Here is a 15,135-nt window from a genome sequence, read left to right as displayed (position 1 = left end):
TGGTCGAAAATTGGTTCAGTACGTTATATAAAACCATCAGATTGTGCAAAAGCTGAAGGATGAAGAAGCTTCGGTATGAGGAGGAATGACATCTGCATGCTGTCTGATCTATACGCATGTCTAATTTAAACAAGTTGTTGACATCATAACATCACATCAGGTGTAGGATAGTAGGTAATATCCTGTAGTTATCCCGGTATGCTCATCAGGGTTGACTACAACTTTATTTTTTAAACTAGTGCTGCACATACATCAAACCCCGTTAGTCGATAACTTTTGGCTCCACCAATGCCGCGTATCGGCGACGAGCACGACCGCTAGATGGAGCAGTAGAGTCGGCTCCACCGAACACCCGGAATTTATAGGTCGTCACCCCGGATAACTCCTGAGCCGACGGGTCCCTTATCGGACCGAAATTCGCCAATAGGTCGAACACGTGGGGTGGGGTCGATTGCCAATTTCAATTTACCTAAATACCCACGTCGTCCAAACTACCGGGGAAATTCACCCTCGACGGCGCTTGTACGGAACGAGCCGCGAGCGTGCTCAAACCGTGCGTAACCCGAGCGGATGGTCACTGAGCTTCCGGTGGTCCAAATGTCCCTTTACAGCGGCAACAGCCTGGCTAATTCTCCAACACGCACCGTGTTAAACCATTAGAAGAAACACAAAAACGAACCGATACATTTAACACATGGGCTTATTTATAATGGGGCAGGGGAGCACGCAAGAAGCAGAGTTTTCCGAATATAGAGAAGCACGTATGTACAGCAAGGCACTTAACAATTTATTACTTACTAGACTGGTGCCACAAACACACACATGCACACACACACACACACACACACACACACACACACACACACACACACACACACACACACACACACACACACACACACACACACACACACACACACACACACACACACACACAATAAACGGTGGCCACAGCCTTTATTGAGGCCTCCAGCTCAGATGGAAAGGCGAGCTGAAGACCAGAGCCTGCCTCAGACCTGTCCACCTCATGTGGTCTTTGAGCTGATTCGAACCTGGCACCCGCGAGAGGCGCGCCGAATCCAGACACCGGCGAGCCGTGATCAGCCTCCTCAGCTCCGCTCGGCGCTCGTCCTGGCAACCAAACCTCTCCTCTGTATCCTTCAGGGAGACGGCGCGCACCCCTTGCGGTTCTGTTGGCGGCAGGATCTCTCAATCTCCAGCTCTTGTTCGCCGACAGAGACACGGCGTGCAACCCTTGCAGATCTGGTGGGGGATGGTGTCTCTCAAGCTCTTCTTGTTTGCCGACAGAGACACGGCGCGCAACCCCTGTGGTTCTCGCGGGGGATGGTGTCTCTCAAGCTCTCTTGGAGGTCCGAATTGCGCCGCACCCTTATTCACCCTGTCTCCGGGGGGGGGGGTGGAATCCTCCGCCTTGCCCGCTCTCCCTTACTGGATGGTTTTGGCACGCTGAATTGCTCATCGCCCTGTCCTTGGCCAAAACAAGCGGCAGGTCCATCGATTGGCCCGGGGGTGTGGTGACGTCACGCGGACCCCTTTCTCCCTGTTGCGGGATCTGATTGGCGGAGCAGCGGTCACCCCACCCGTAGCACGCTGATTGGTCGAGGGCCACCGCGAGGCTCCTCCTTGAACTCCGCCCACCAAACAGGCGGAGGAACATTATTCTACGTGGGCTCCGCCCACCAAACAGCCAGAGGAACTTTATTCTGCGTGGGCTCCGCCCACGTACGTGCTGACACGCACGTAGGCAATGGTGTCAGCCAGAGCGAGGTGAAGATGGTGCTGGTGTTGTCGTAGTTATGAGGGGTGTAAAAATGAAAGAAAACCCTGTCTATCAAAGTAACGCATGTACATTTAATCGCCCATTAGACATGGGATGGGTAGCCTAACTAAAAAACACATACTTACCGATAAAACTGTTCTATTGGACCTGTATGTTGAGTGCTCAAGGCTTCCAGGTGGAAAGTTGTTATCCCGGTATCCTGTAGTTATCCCGGTATGCTCATCAGGGTTGACTACAACTTTATTTTTTAAACTAGTGCTGCACATACATCAAAGACCGTTAGTCAATAACTTTTGGCTCCACCAATGTCGATCCAGCTTACTTTTCAACACATTGACATTGCTAACCTCGACAGTTTCCTAGTTAAGACTGTTCAAATCTGGATGAAAATTGTATTTCTTATGTCCAGTCTGGAAAGACTCTTGAACAGCTTCCAAGGAAGTCCACTTGTGATCAGATTACTCGCAGATACAAAGAAGTGATCAGCTGGAAGTCAAAGATCTCCATGTAATATCTTGAAGACAGTGATCATGCACCCCTGCGTCGACGATAATAGAGCAAAGGTAGATTGAGAATTTTGAAACATTGTTCATTAAAGGCAACACACGCAGTTCAGTACTGTAAGCAGCCTTGTTGCTCATCTCAACACTCTCAATCCTATCTTCATCTGTCTTGAATCTGGAGTGCCAGAGTGTGCTTCCATACTCAAGATGTGGCCTGACTAAGATACACAAGGTTATTAGGTGCAGGAGGAGGCCATTCAGCCCATCATCCCTGCGCTACATCAACACCAGACCAATTTATATAAAAAAAGAAAAATGCAAAATATTCTTTTTTTAGTGTTTTTGGTTTTTTTGGAAGGGGGTGTGGGCAAAGGCGATTCTTGGTTGAGAAACACACATCAAGCACACATCACCCCTTGATCAGACACCCCCAAACACCACTCCATACACATGCACACAATCACCCATCCATACTCGACCTACCTAAAAGCCCTGCCAACATCCCTATACCCCTCGATCTCCAATACTTCCAGGTACCTATGTAATTCCAATTTAAATTTATCCACTGTCTGCTGACACTGCCTTTCCAAGGAGACCAATCCATGCATTAACTACTCTCCGAGTGAAAGGCTCCAAGCTTCCTTGCGACCGTCTCAACTCTCTTCCTATCACTGTCTACTGTGCTGAATAATTCTTCTGCACTTATTTTATCGATACCTTTCATTATCTTAAACATCTCTATCATATCTCCTTGTATCCGCTTCCTCTCTAGTGCATAAAGCCCTGTCTCCTTCAGCCGCTCCTCATAACTGAGTCGACCTATGCCTAGAATCAATCTCGTAACCCTGCGCTGAACCCTCTATATGGCACCTTCGTCCTTCCTGAGTTGTGGTGACCAAAACTGCACACAATATTCTCGATGTGGCCCTCACTAAATTCTTGTACAATGTTAACACCACCTCTTTTAATTTATAAATGATCCCCCTCCGAATACAATCTAAAACCCGATTTGTTTTACCAATAGCTGTCCGGCATTGTGCTACCTGCTTACCTCCCATATCTATTACCACCCTCAGATCCTTCTCCTGTGTGACACGCTCCAAAATTACCCCTTGCATCATGTTATCTCCATTTTCATTGTTCTTACCCATCCCCAACACCTTACACTTGTTCAGGTTAAATTGCATCTGCCAATCTTTTGCCCAATCTATGTAAAATATGACAAAATGATTGGAAGATTTTATCTTGTCACATGTGAGAATGTCCTTAGGATGATACCCAGCATCTAATTGGCCTTGAAAACCATCTTAATCATAGGTGGAGAAAACCCACCAGACATCAAGTGGGATGACCTTAGTGTGCGTGGCAACCAATACCCAGTCAACAGAATGTCCTTTGATATTGTTGCCGATGGAGGACTTCAACATCGACTTGACTTTCCCAAAAAGGAAGACATCATCCTTGAATTTATACTCACGACACACCCGAGCTTCAAACAAATGTGTATACCACTTCCACCCATTCGTAACAGTGACCAGGACAAAGTGATGCACGACACCACCCTCCACCCACTTCGTACATGACTTTGTTGCACGCAAATATTATTGTGGAAAAAGGCTGACGCCAGGTGCATTTGGCAAGACGTGGCAGCTTTCAGCGACAAATTTGCATCGAAAACCTCGAAAAGTGTTGATGAACTTTGGTTAGAACGAAAGACCAACTTATTACAAATAATGGAACGAGCCACCCAGGGATAAACAGACAAATAAGACGGGTGTTCAAAAAGGGAGCTTACGCAAAAGCGAAGGTGACAAATAACGAAGAAGACAAGTTTCGATATGACACTGCAACAGGACGTGAAGTGGTCAGGGAGTATTTCAAAGTTAACCCCAAGAGATTCTGGGTCTTTGTCAAAAGCAATGGGCAAGAAGTCACCTGAAATTGCGTCACTGATGAATAGGAACGGTTTTCTAGGATTAACAGATTCAGCAAAGCAAATATATTTGATGAACAATTCCGGTCCGTATTCACAGTCGAGGATATGAACAGTATGCTGGACAAGGGCTCAAGCCATTACCCACCGATGCAGAATATCACATTGGATACCAATGGAGTCACCAAATTATTGAGGAATCTGAAGACAGACGAACCCAGTGGTCCAGATTCGATACCAGCCTTCATCTTCAAAATAGCAGCTGACCAACTCGCCGCAGAACTGCCAACCCTTTCCCAACTGTCTATTGATCAAGGTGAATTCCCAGAAAACTGGAAAAAACGAAATATGGATTGTTCCCATCTTCAGATACACTACTGGCTGCAAACCACCACCCTTACGTTGATTACATGCAAGATACTGGAAGCATATAACCCACAGTAGCATCATGAAGCACTATGAAGAGTACGACATCCTCTGTGATAACCGACACAGTTTCCAACAGAAATATTCTTGTGAAACACAGCTAATCATCACAAACCACAAGATCGCTCACAATCTAGCGAGAGGAGACCAAGTCGGCACAATCCTATTGGTGTTTCAGCAATTCTTTCAATAGAATGTCTGGTGTTGGCTTAATGGTTAGGGTGGTGGGTTTGGGATCCTAGAGTCCTGAGTTCAAATCCTGCTCAGCCATTGAATTAATAGCAGGTGGGGTTGACTCAGCCTGTCATCCTTCTGAGGTCAGTGAAATGAGTACCAGCTTGCTGGAATGATTGAGCCATTTAAGTATCCTGCATCAGAGTGGTGACCCATCCAGGATTGTGCCCAAGATCCTAGGAGACTGCTCAGGCAGCGCCAATGCTCTACACAGAGTACGGTCCCCATGGATTTGGATTTTTTTTGACAAAGTACCCTACTCCCCCTTATTGCATAAACTACACGACTATGCAGTGTGGAACAACACAATCATGTGGATTAAGGCTTTTATCAGAAAACGAACACAGGAGGAATTACTGGAAGATGTACCCTCCTCGCAGGCTGATGTAGTGTCAGGCTTGGACCACTGTTCTTCCTCAACTTCATAAATTACCTCCCAAAGTGAGTTTGTATCTCACACACATTAAATACTTTTGCGGATGATTGCCTCCTGGTCAAGAAAATAACAGATCACAGAGAATTGGAGGACCACAGAGAATTCCAAGATGACCTATTGTTACTTGGGCAGTGGGAGAAAGAAAGAGTGGAACATCGAATTTAATTTGTGGAAATGGAAATTCACCGTCATTAGGATCATGTCAAGCAGGTCCAAGCACACTCACTGAACAGAATACTCCCGACTCAACCAGACCCTTCAGAACACTGGAAACGGTAAATACCTTAGTGTCACTTCTACAGATAACCTGACGTGCTCGAAACACCTTGACATAATCACCCGCAAGGCCAAGAGAACTCTCGGTTTTCTCAGAAGGAATTTAGGTGGCTGCACTTCCAAGGTGAACATCGCTGACTGTAACACTATCATCAGATATGGATTAAAGTTCACGTCAACAGCACGGGATCAATATTTCCTAGAAGGATATACAGCAATGAGTACAAGTCCAGAGAAGGGCCGCTAGATTAGTCTGTGGTAACTATGGTGGTGGTGGTGGTTGTATGGCAGCTTAGCTGCCAGGGTGGCTATCATTTCTTGAAGCGCAACTGTGTCCCTGATGCAGTGCCCCTCTACCAGTACACACACTGGAACTGGTACTCATTTCGCCGACCTCGGAAGGATGACAGGCTGAGTCAACCCCCTGGTGTATTAATTCAGCGGCTGACGGGCTTGAACTCCGGACCCTAGGATCCAAAGCCGCCACCCTAACCACTGAGCCAACACCAGGCGTTGCCGGTAACTATGGAGATAGGATGCCGGGATGTGTGGAGAAAATGCTGAGTGACCTCAGATGGAGAAGCCTGGATGACAGAAGGAAGGCCAACAGGCTTAAAATCAACAATGGCTTGGTGGAGATCAACTATTCGGAGTATTTAGAATGCTTGTGCGGGCCCGTAGGTGCGTGGCCGTACGTGCGTGCTCGTACATGCCAAATTTTTTTTAATTGTGACGTTAATAGTGATGTCATAGCACCGTGTCCTGTCATTGGTTGGCAAATAAATGGCCGTAACTTGGGAACCGCTTGTCCGATTAATATCAAACCTTTAAAAGACACATCCTCAGGTCCCCAGCAATATTCCTGGCAAGTTTCAATTAGATCGGACCAATGGTTGTCGAGAAACAGCGGTTGCAGACAGACACACACACACACACACACACACACACACACACACACACACACACACACACACACACACACACACACACACTGCTGGAATTATAGATAGAAAGATAATTAATCGATATAACTCTCCCCCCCCTCTCTCGAATTGTGATGCCCCCTCTCTCTCGCCCCTCGCCCCCCTCTCTCGCCTCTCCTCTCTCCCCCTCCCTCTCTCCCCTCTCTCGCCCCTCCTCTCTCCCCTCTCTTGAATTGTGACGGCCCCTCTCTCTTGCCTATCTACAATTATAGATAGATAATCTATATAAATCTCCCCCCTCTCTCGCCTCCCCACGTCTCACCCCTCCTCTCCCACCCCTCTCGCTCCTCCTCTCTTCCCGCTCCTCTCTCGCCCCCACTCTCACCCCCACCTCTCACACCCCTCTCTCGCCACCTCCTCACTCCCCCTCTCTTGAATTGTGACGCCCCATCTCTCTCACTCTCCTCTCTCCCTCCCCTCTCCCCCTCTCCCCCTCCCCTCCCCCTCCTCTCTCGCCCCCTCTCTTACCCCTCCTCTCTCGCCCCCTCTCTTACCCCTCCTCTCTCGCTCCCCTCTATCCCTCCCCTCTCTCGCCTCAGTAGGGTGGATATGCTGATTTTGGTTCACTTTCCCCCATGTTAATGAATGGGGGATTCTCAGCGATTCATTTTTTTTTCCCTAAAACATAAACCTCCTTTTTATCCCAACCTGTTGAATTCTCTGCTGTTGAAATATCTAAAACATGTAAGTGAATGGAGAATTTAATAGCCTCCCCTTTTCGCCTAGGAGCACTTTTTTTCAAATAACCAATGCATATTGTTTAGCTCACTCATTGAACCCATAAAGATTTGTTCATTCTCAAATTCTTTCAATAGTTTAATTTTCGTTGCACAATAATCCCCATCTGAAATATTTAAAAATAAAACATTTGAATCTTTATATTTTTCAAGATACCCCTTTTGTGTCATTATGAAATGATAAACTTCTCTCATTGATCTCATCTGACCACCTCCTGAGTTGCATATCATTTTGAGATTGTAGTAAATTAATTTTCCATTGTTCAATTGATAACCATCAAAGTTTTCAGTCCATTCAAGGATATTAATTTTTTTTCTTTATATCCTCTAACTTACTCGTTTTTAAATTGATTCGCTTATTTGTTTTATTTATCTTTGTTTTAGTTATTTTTTCAATAAGACTTATTTGATATTTTTCACATTCGTTATGTTTTCCATTTATATACCAAGACTGAGATTTTCTCCACTCTTTAGTTTGATTAATACTTGGTTCGACCATTTATATATTGTGAAAAAGGCAGCGGTAGCCCTTAAAAACCCTAAGCCATATTATATTTAGTTAAAACTTGTATCTATATGGAACACAATCTATTCTATATACTCTATGATTAAATATTCACTCTATCATACAATATCCATATGGAACACAATCTATTCCATTATCTAAAATAAATCTCTTATCATCAAAGGCTCCTAATGCCTTTTTAGGTCATCTCTTCGAGCATGACCTAATAATATGGGTGTAGATGTCCTTCGATCCGTCCGTCAGTCCATTGCGAAAATGACGATTTTCAAATTCTATCTCCTCTGCCATTTCTCAAGCGATCTTGAACTTGATTGTGGCATATGAATCTATGCGACAATATCTAAATTTGGTCAGGCCGGATTTTCGATATTCACTTTCGTTTTCGTGTCACGTGACTTCAAAGTTGGCAAAAAATGCGAAAATGACGATTTTCCTGCGAAAATAACGATTTTCAAAATCTATCTCCTCCTACATTTCTCAAGCGATCTTGAATTTGATTGCGGCATATGAATCTATTGGACAATATCTAAATTTGGTCAGGCCGGATTTTCGATATTCGCTTTCGTTTTCGTGTCACATGACTTCAAAGTCAGCAAAAAATGGGAAAATGACGATTTTCAAAATCTATCTCCTCCTACATTTCTCAAGCGATCTTGAATTTGATTGCGGCATATGAATCTATTGGACAATATCTAAATTTTGTCAGGCCGGATTTTCGATATTCGCTTTCGTTTTCGTGTCACATGACTTCAAAGTCGGCAAAAAATGGGAAAATGACGATTTTCAAAATCTATCTCCTCCTACATTTCTCAAGCGATCTTGAATTTGATTGTGGCATATAAATCTATGGGACAATATCTAAATTTTGTCAGGCCGGATTTTCGATATTTGCTTTCGTTTTCGCGTCACGTGACTTCAAAGTTTGCAAAAACTGCCCTACCTTCAGGAGGCTATATATTTTCTCGCAGAGATGACCGTCACTCTCGCACGGGGGTAATTTTTATTATTTACTTCTGCACTATATACGTATCTGATGTTTATAACTTCTTATTGTATTCATTTTCCTATATTCTTCTTTCTTATTCATCAAACAATTATAATAATTTCTAAAAGTTATTGATTTCTTTATTACATATTTCTTTATTCCCTTTAACCTCTTATCAATCTGATCACCATACTTATAAGCATATGCCTTTGCTCTCAATCCAATAAACTCACTCATTACTTTTCCACCAAACTCATCCTTAAACTTACCAATAACCTTTTCATTCTTTTTTGAAAATAACTCGCTCTTCTTACTAAAATTACTTCAATCATATACTCCAATATTTTTCTTCATATCTTTATAAACATCATAAGTTTTTATATCTAGAATAAAACTATCAATGTCCATATACAACAATGAAGCATTTTCACCATACTCTTTCTTTAAGCCATAAAACAAATAATCATACATCAATATCTTTGATCAATCAAGAACTGCTGTTCCAATAGAAATTGGTTTATCCATTACAATACTTTCCTTTTCCAAATGAATCGCAGAAAAGTTCTCTGAAAAAAACCTCTTCTCTCTCAAAACTTGGTTTATTTATCAATCTTGAAGATTCTTTCCAAGATGTTGCGAATCTAATGTTTTGTCTGTTTCTAACATTCCCCATTGTCTTTCCAAAGATAGCATTATTCATCAATTTATAGAATTCCCCTTCAAATTTTACTTTTGTATTTATTCTCATATCTGTATTGAATTTAATATACTTTTTCATCCAAGGACTTTGTTTAAATTTTAAAACTCTATGAATTTTAGCAACTCTCAATCCTTCTCCCAAAAACTGTTTCAAGCTTCTCTGATGCAAAACATATCCCTCTTTATCATAGAATGTTGTTAATAACTTTTGTGTTGATTTACCTTTAATATTAAAACTTTTATGATAATCACTTAATAATTCTTTCTTTGGGGTTTCTTTCTCACATGCAAAAGGAAGGTCTTTATGCTTATTATGAAGATCACTCGGGTACCTCAAATCAACTTCAAAATAATAACCTTCTTCTTCCTCATTCAATTCCTCTTGAGAAGAAATAACAATATTCATCAAAGCCTTTTCATAATCCTTTTCTTCCACCCACTCTAATTTACCATAAGGCAGAGATTGAGACATTGCCCATCCATACAAATTACTAGCATCAAAATATATCAAATAATTACTATCTTTTTCACTATCATAATTTGGAAGATATTTATTATTTGCTTTTGCATATCTTTTTGAACATACTTGTGATATTCCACCTCTCTTCAACTTCTCAACCATCAAAAGCATATGTACATCACTGATTAAATCTATATCTTGTTTTGTCATTTTCAACACTGCACTCCAAGCTAAACCAGGAGCTGTGAAATAGTGGGCAGGATCTAATCCATAACAATTTTTATTATGACAGAGTGATATAAAAGCTTCAAACACATCAGCTAACAATAAAACATCTGTTTTTCGATACAAATCATGATATTCTCCAAGGTTCTTAATCTTAATTCATTCTTTCCAAAAGAGGAAAGTCTAACTAAAGAGGAAATTCAGATTAAAGAGAGAATTCAAAGTAAAGAGGAAATTTTAATTAATGAGGAAATTGATGAAGAAATTCTAATTATAAAGAAAATTCGAACAATGAATGAAATTCTAACAAAAGATGAAATTCTGATTAAGGATGAAATTCTGATTAAAGAGGGAATTCTAACTAGAGAGGAAATTCAAACAAGGAATGAAATTCAAAGTAAAGAGAAAATTCTTACAAGTAAGGTAATTTATCCTTATGATTATATGGATTCATTTATGAGATTTAAAGAAACACAACTTCCTTCAAAAGAAAGTTTCTATAATAACCTTTATGAAGAAGAGATAAGTGATAAGGAATATAAACATGCACAAAAATTTGGAAAATATTTAAGATAAAGAACCTTGGAGAATATCATGATTTGTATCTAAAAACAGATGTTTTATTGTTATCTAATTTATCTCTGAAAATGAAAGTTTACCACCACAATGAAAAATATGAAGAAAATCACATATTTCTTCCGGAGAGGACACATTTTTGACGGACACATGTAAGGCAATCAGTGCAGGCCATGCAAATAGAAGGTTATTGGTTACACTCAAACTTTGTAGCATAATATCAGTGCAGGTATATACACACTTGGTAAAACACACAATAAACTTTTAAAAAGACCCTTTATTTACATAAAAAAATTCTTCTACAATATGCATTTCCGGAGAGGACATTTTTTGACGGACGAATGGTGGGACATATTTATTGAGGGTGAAATAAATATTCATAGTCTGAAATGAATAATATGCTGTGGACAAAGTACAGAAGAGGTATTAAATTGATGCAACAACAAATAAAAGTCCCAATTTCTGCTTGTATTTGTTTATACACTGTGAATGCAGTGTACCTGGAGAAAATGAGACAGCTATTTGTCAAAAAGATGGCAATTTTTATGCCATTCTGCCAAAAATTGACATTTTTTTGTCAAATAAAAAGTGGTCCAAGTTGTGCCGTCACTAGTACCAACTACTGGCCCTAATGACAGAGATACTACAGCCTCTCATTTAGCTATTTAGCATGCAAGGGTACAAAATACCAGAAATGACCATGACTGTGAAACAGCCCATATACTGTATGTATGTATGTATGTATGTATGTATGTATGTATGTATGTATGTGTATATATACAGTGGGGAGAACAAGTATTTGATACACTGCCGATTTTGCAGGTTTTCCCACTTACAAAGCACGTAGAGGTCTGTAATTTTTATCACAGGTACACTTCAACTGTGAAAGGCGGAATCTAAAACAAAAATCCTGAAAATCACATTGTATGATTTTTAAATAATTAATTTTCACTTTATTGCATGAAATAAGTATTTGATCACCTACCAACCGGTAAGAATTCCGGCTCTCACAGACCTGTTAGTTTTGTCTTTAAGAAGCCCTCCCATTCTCCTCTCATTACCTGTATTAACTGCACCTCTTTGAACTCGTTATCTGCAAAAAAGACAGCTGTCCACACTCAATCAATCACACTCCAACCTCTCCACAATGGGCAAGACCAGAGAGCTGTCTCGGGACATCATAGACAGGTCTCTGCCAGGCAAAAACTGTCCTTTTTTCCAGTCAAGGTTTTCTCTGCTGATTTATGTACTTTGGAACATACTATTTCAAATAAGCTTCTGGGCCACCCTGAATTTTGCCGCAAATCCAATATGGCAGCCAAAATCCAATATGGCTGCCCCAGATATTTCAATGCACAGCAAACTTTTTTGTGGTGCATTTTACACCCAATAAATGTATTACCAACAGATAGAAACATGATGACAAACTACACAAATATCATATTGGAATTGTTCTATGACGTCTCCTTGATGTTGAAATGACGTCATGGTCGACCGATCGATATCAGAAATTCAATGTACTGCAAACTTTTTTCTGGTGCATTTTACACCCCATAAATGTATTACCAACAGATAGAAACATGTCACTAAACTACCAGAATAACCCTTTCTTTCTATTCTGTGACGTCTCCTTGACGTCAAAATAATGTCATAGCAATGCGATAGCCCCAATAATAGCAATGCGATATGATTTTGTCGTACCTTTCCTGATTTAGCCATGAAATGATCAACATTTTGCTGTTAATTGCCTCATCTGCATGTGAAAAAATATAGTCCAATTCAAGATCGTCTGCTATCTGTTCGATCATGTCCATGTACCATTTAATCACATTGTCTGCTGGAGGCAAAGGAACGAAGGGAAGATACTTCAACTTGCACTTAGTCGTGGAGCAGTCAGTCACAGTTTTCATGAATGAAGTCCAAGAACCTACAGGCCCTAGCACATCTTTATCAACCTCTGGAAAGAATTCTTCTAGGCAATCATCACCCACTGCAACAACAATAACCCACGCAATATTTCCTTGCAAAGCATCAGCTCGAAGTTTTGAATCTCTGTAGGCATCATTGAAGTCAGGAAACGATGGAGGTGGTGCTCTCTTCTTTGGGATTTTGAATGTTCCATAGTCTGGCTCCTCTTGGTCAATTAGACTGGACTGTTCCTGTTTGGAGGCAGTACTGGTCGGGGTATCATCTGCTCGGACAGCCTGGAATATTGTACCAGTTGTATGGTGGGTGGTTTGAGCTCCTGTTAGAGTCTGTTGTTTCCCGTCAGAGTTGTCCAAAGTTATTTGCACTCTTTGCCCTGCGGTAAAACCTAGAGGAAGCATCCTCTTATGCTCCATCGAGATGAACTTTGCCCAGATGTTATTGATATCACGAACATCCGTGTACGATACTCCAATGCCACATCGGTTTAGGAGTTGAGTGGCTTACTTGCTGCCTGTTATCCTGTGAATGGTTAAACTCATAGCAACTCCTATTGGAGAACGCTCACCATTGACCAGTTTCTCCCAACTTTCAGCTATGGCTGAAATTTTCTTGGCTTCAACCCCAGAGGCAGTGGCATATCCAAATGTGTTTGTTGACCTCCTGGGATTGATTGACCAAGCAATGGCATTGTAAATACAGTGGAGTGGTCTGTGACTATCAAGTAGAGTAAACAGTTTGTCTGGTTCTAACGGCCATTTTACAGCCTCCCTCTGTGAAAGTTTTCGACGAATTAGCCTAGCAAATGCCTTGGTCAGATCAGATTCACGAAGTCCATTTCCTTGTAATGTAGCCGCAGAGTACGAAAGTGGATTGACCGCACTAGAGTGGACGACCAGCCGGTTTCCCAGCAAGTGAAACTCAATGGCATCTCCAAATCTCTCAGTCAGGCATTTTTTCAAAGTATAGGTTTTTGAAATCGGAGGGTCCCTCACGTCATATTCTTCACTCATCTCCTTTATATCATCAGTTAACTCTGTCAGAAAATAGGCATTCAGATCCTTGATGACCATGTGTTGGAACAGTTTGAAAAAGCTATCCATGACCTCTGAAACTAATCCATCCTCCTCTGCTGGAAGCTTCCGCTCATAAGTGTAAGTAAACTTATCATAGCAAGTCTTATGACAATACACATCCGCTGCAAAAACGTCATAGGACGCACCACTAAGAATTACATCAATTCTTTTTGCGGCAGCATGCAACTTGTCAGTTTCATCATTTATTTTCACATCCCTAGCTTGCAGGATTTTTGATACTGCATTTTTCTCAGAACATCGGCCGAGACCACCACTATTGAAGGGTTTGGTGTCATCTGCTGTTTGCACATTGCAGATAAAACAGATTTTCTTCATTGAAAGGGACCCTCTACGTATCCTGTACGGGGGACTAGCAACATCTTCATTGGACTCATGCGAACAAGTTGTCCCTGAACTCGACGGCAGTAGTTTTTTGGACTGGGCTTCCTTTCGGGTGATTCTGTTTCAAAATGTGATTCTGCAGTTCTCATGAGCATAGACATCCTGGCCTGCGCTAGAAAGACACTGTGCAGCAGACAGGAATTCAACATAGGGTGCCTGAGTACATAAACTCTGGTCAATTTTTACCCATCTTTCTGCCAGTGCTCGAATAGACTGCAATCCATCCTGAGTTAACTTTGAAGATGGCTCACCTTCGTCGATACGTTCATTACACAGACAACACAAATACAATTCATCACTCTCTAAACACAAAATTGGTGTAGATGCCATTGTGCAACAGTTTACACCTGTTCAAAAGCTGACATTGTCTTTATCTGTAGTCAAATGTGGATTCGCTGAATCTTATCAGGAATCCTGGAATCTTTACTGCCTGTCCTGATGGTAAGGATTCTAAAATAAAAAGGAAGCTGAGGAAATATGACCATGGAGAGAGGGAAATACATAAATCACTTGAAACCTTTTTATACAGTAGAAAATAGTAAATCCAAAGTGACTTCGACTGGTGATTTGATATTATTGGTTATAGAATAAAAAGTTTGATAAAATTTGAAATTATGGGGGCTATCGCATTGCTATGACGTCATTTCGACATCAAGGAGACGTCACAGAATAGAAAGAAAGGGTTATTCTGGTAGTTTAGTGACATGTTTCTATCTGTTGGTAATACATTTATGGGGTGTAAAATGCACCAGAAAAAGTTTGCAGTACATTGAATCTCTGATATCGATCGGTCGACTATGACATCATTTCAACGTCAAGGAGACGTCATAGAACAATTCCAATATGATATTTGTGTAGGTTGTCATCATGTTTCTATCTGTTGGTAATACATTTATGGGGTGTAAAATGCACCAGAAAAAAGTTTACTGTG

The 15,135-nt window shown here is 41.4% G+C and overlaps 1 pseudogene; it reads right to left on the bottom strand.

Moving 5' to 3' along the window:
* Positions 1-11,722: 11,722 nt before the first annotated feature.
* On the bottom strand, positions 11,723-14,595 carry LOC147014658 (uncharacterized; annotated as a pseudogene).
* Between the last annotated feature and the right edge of the window lie 540 nt (positions 14,596-15,135).

Source organism: Eptatretus burgeri, chromosome 13, assembly GCF_056783735.1.
Source record: "Eptatretus burgeri isolate ZD-2024b chromosome 13, Ebu_testis_v1, whole genome shotgun sequence".
NCBI lineage: Eukaryota > Metazoa > Chordata > Myxini > Myxiniformes > Myxinidae > Eptatretus > Eptatretus burgeri.
The sequence above is the reverse complement of the archived record's forward strand: the minus strand, read 5'-3'. Positions and strand labels throughout refer to the sequence as shown.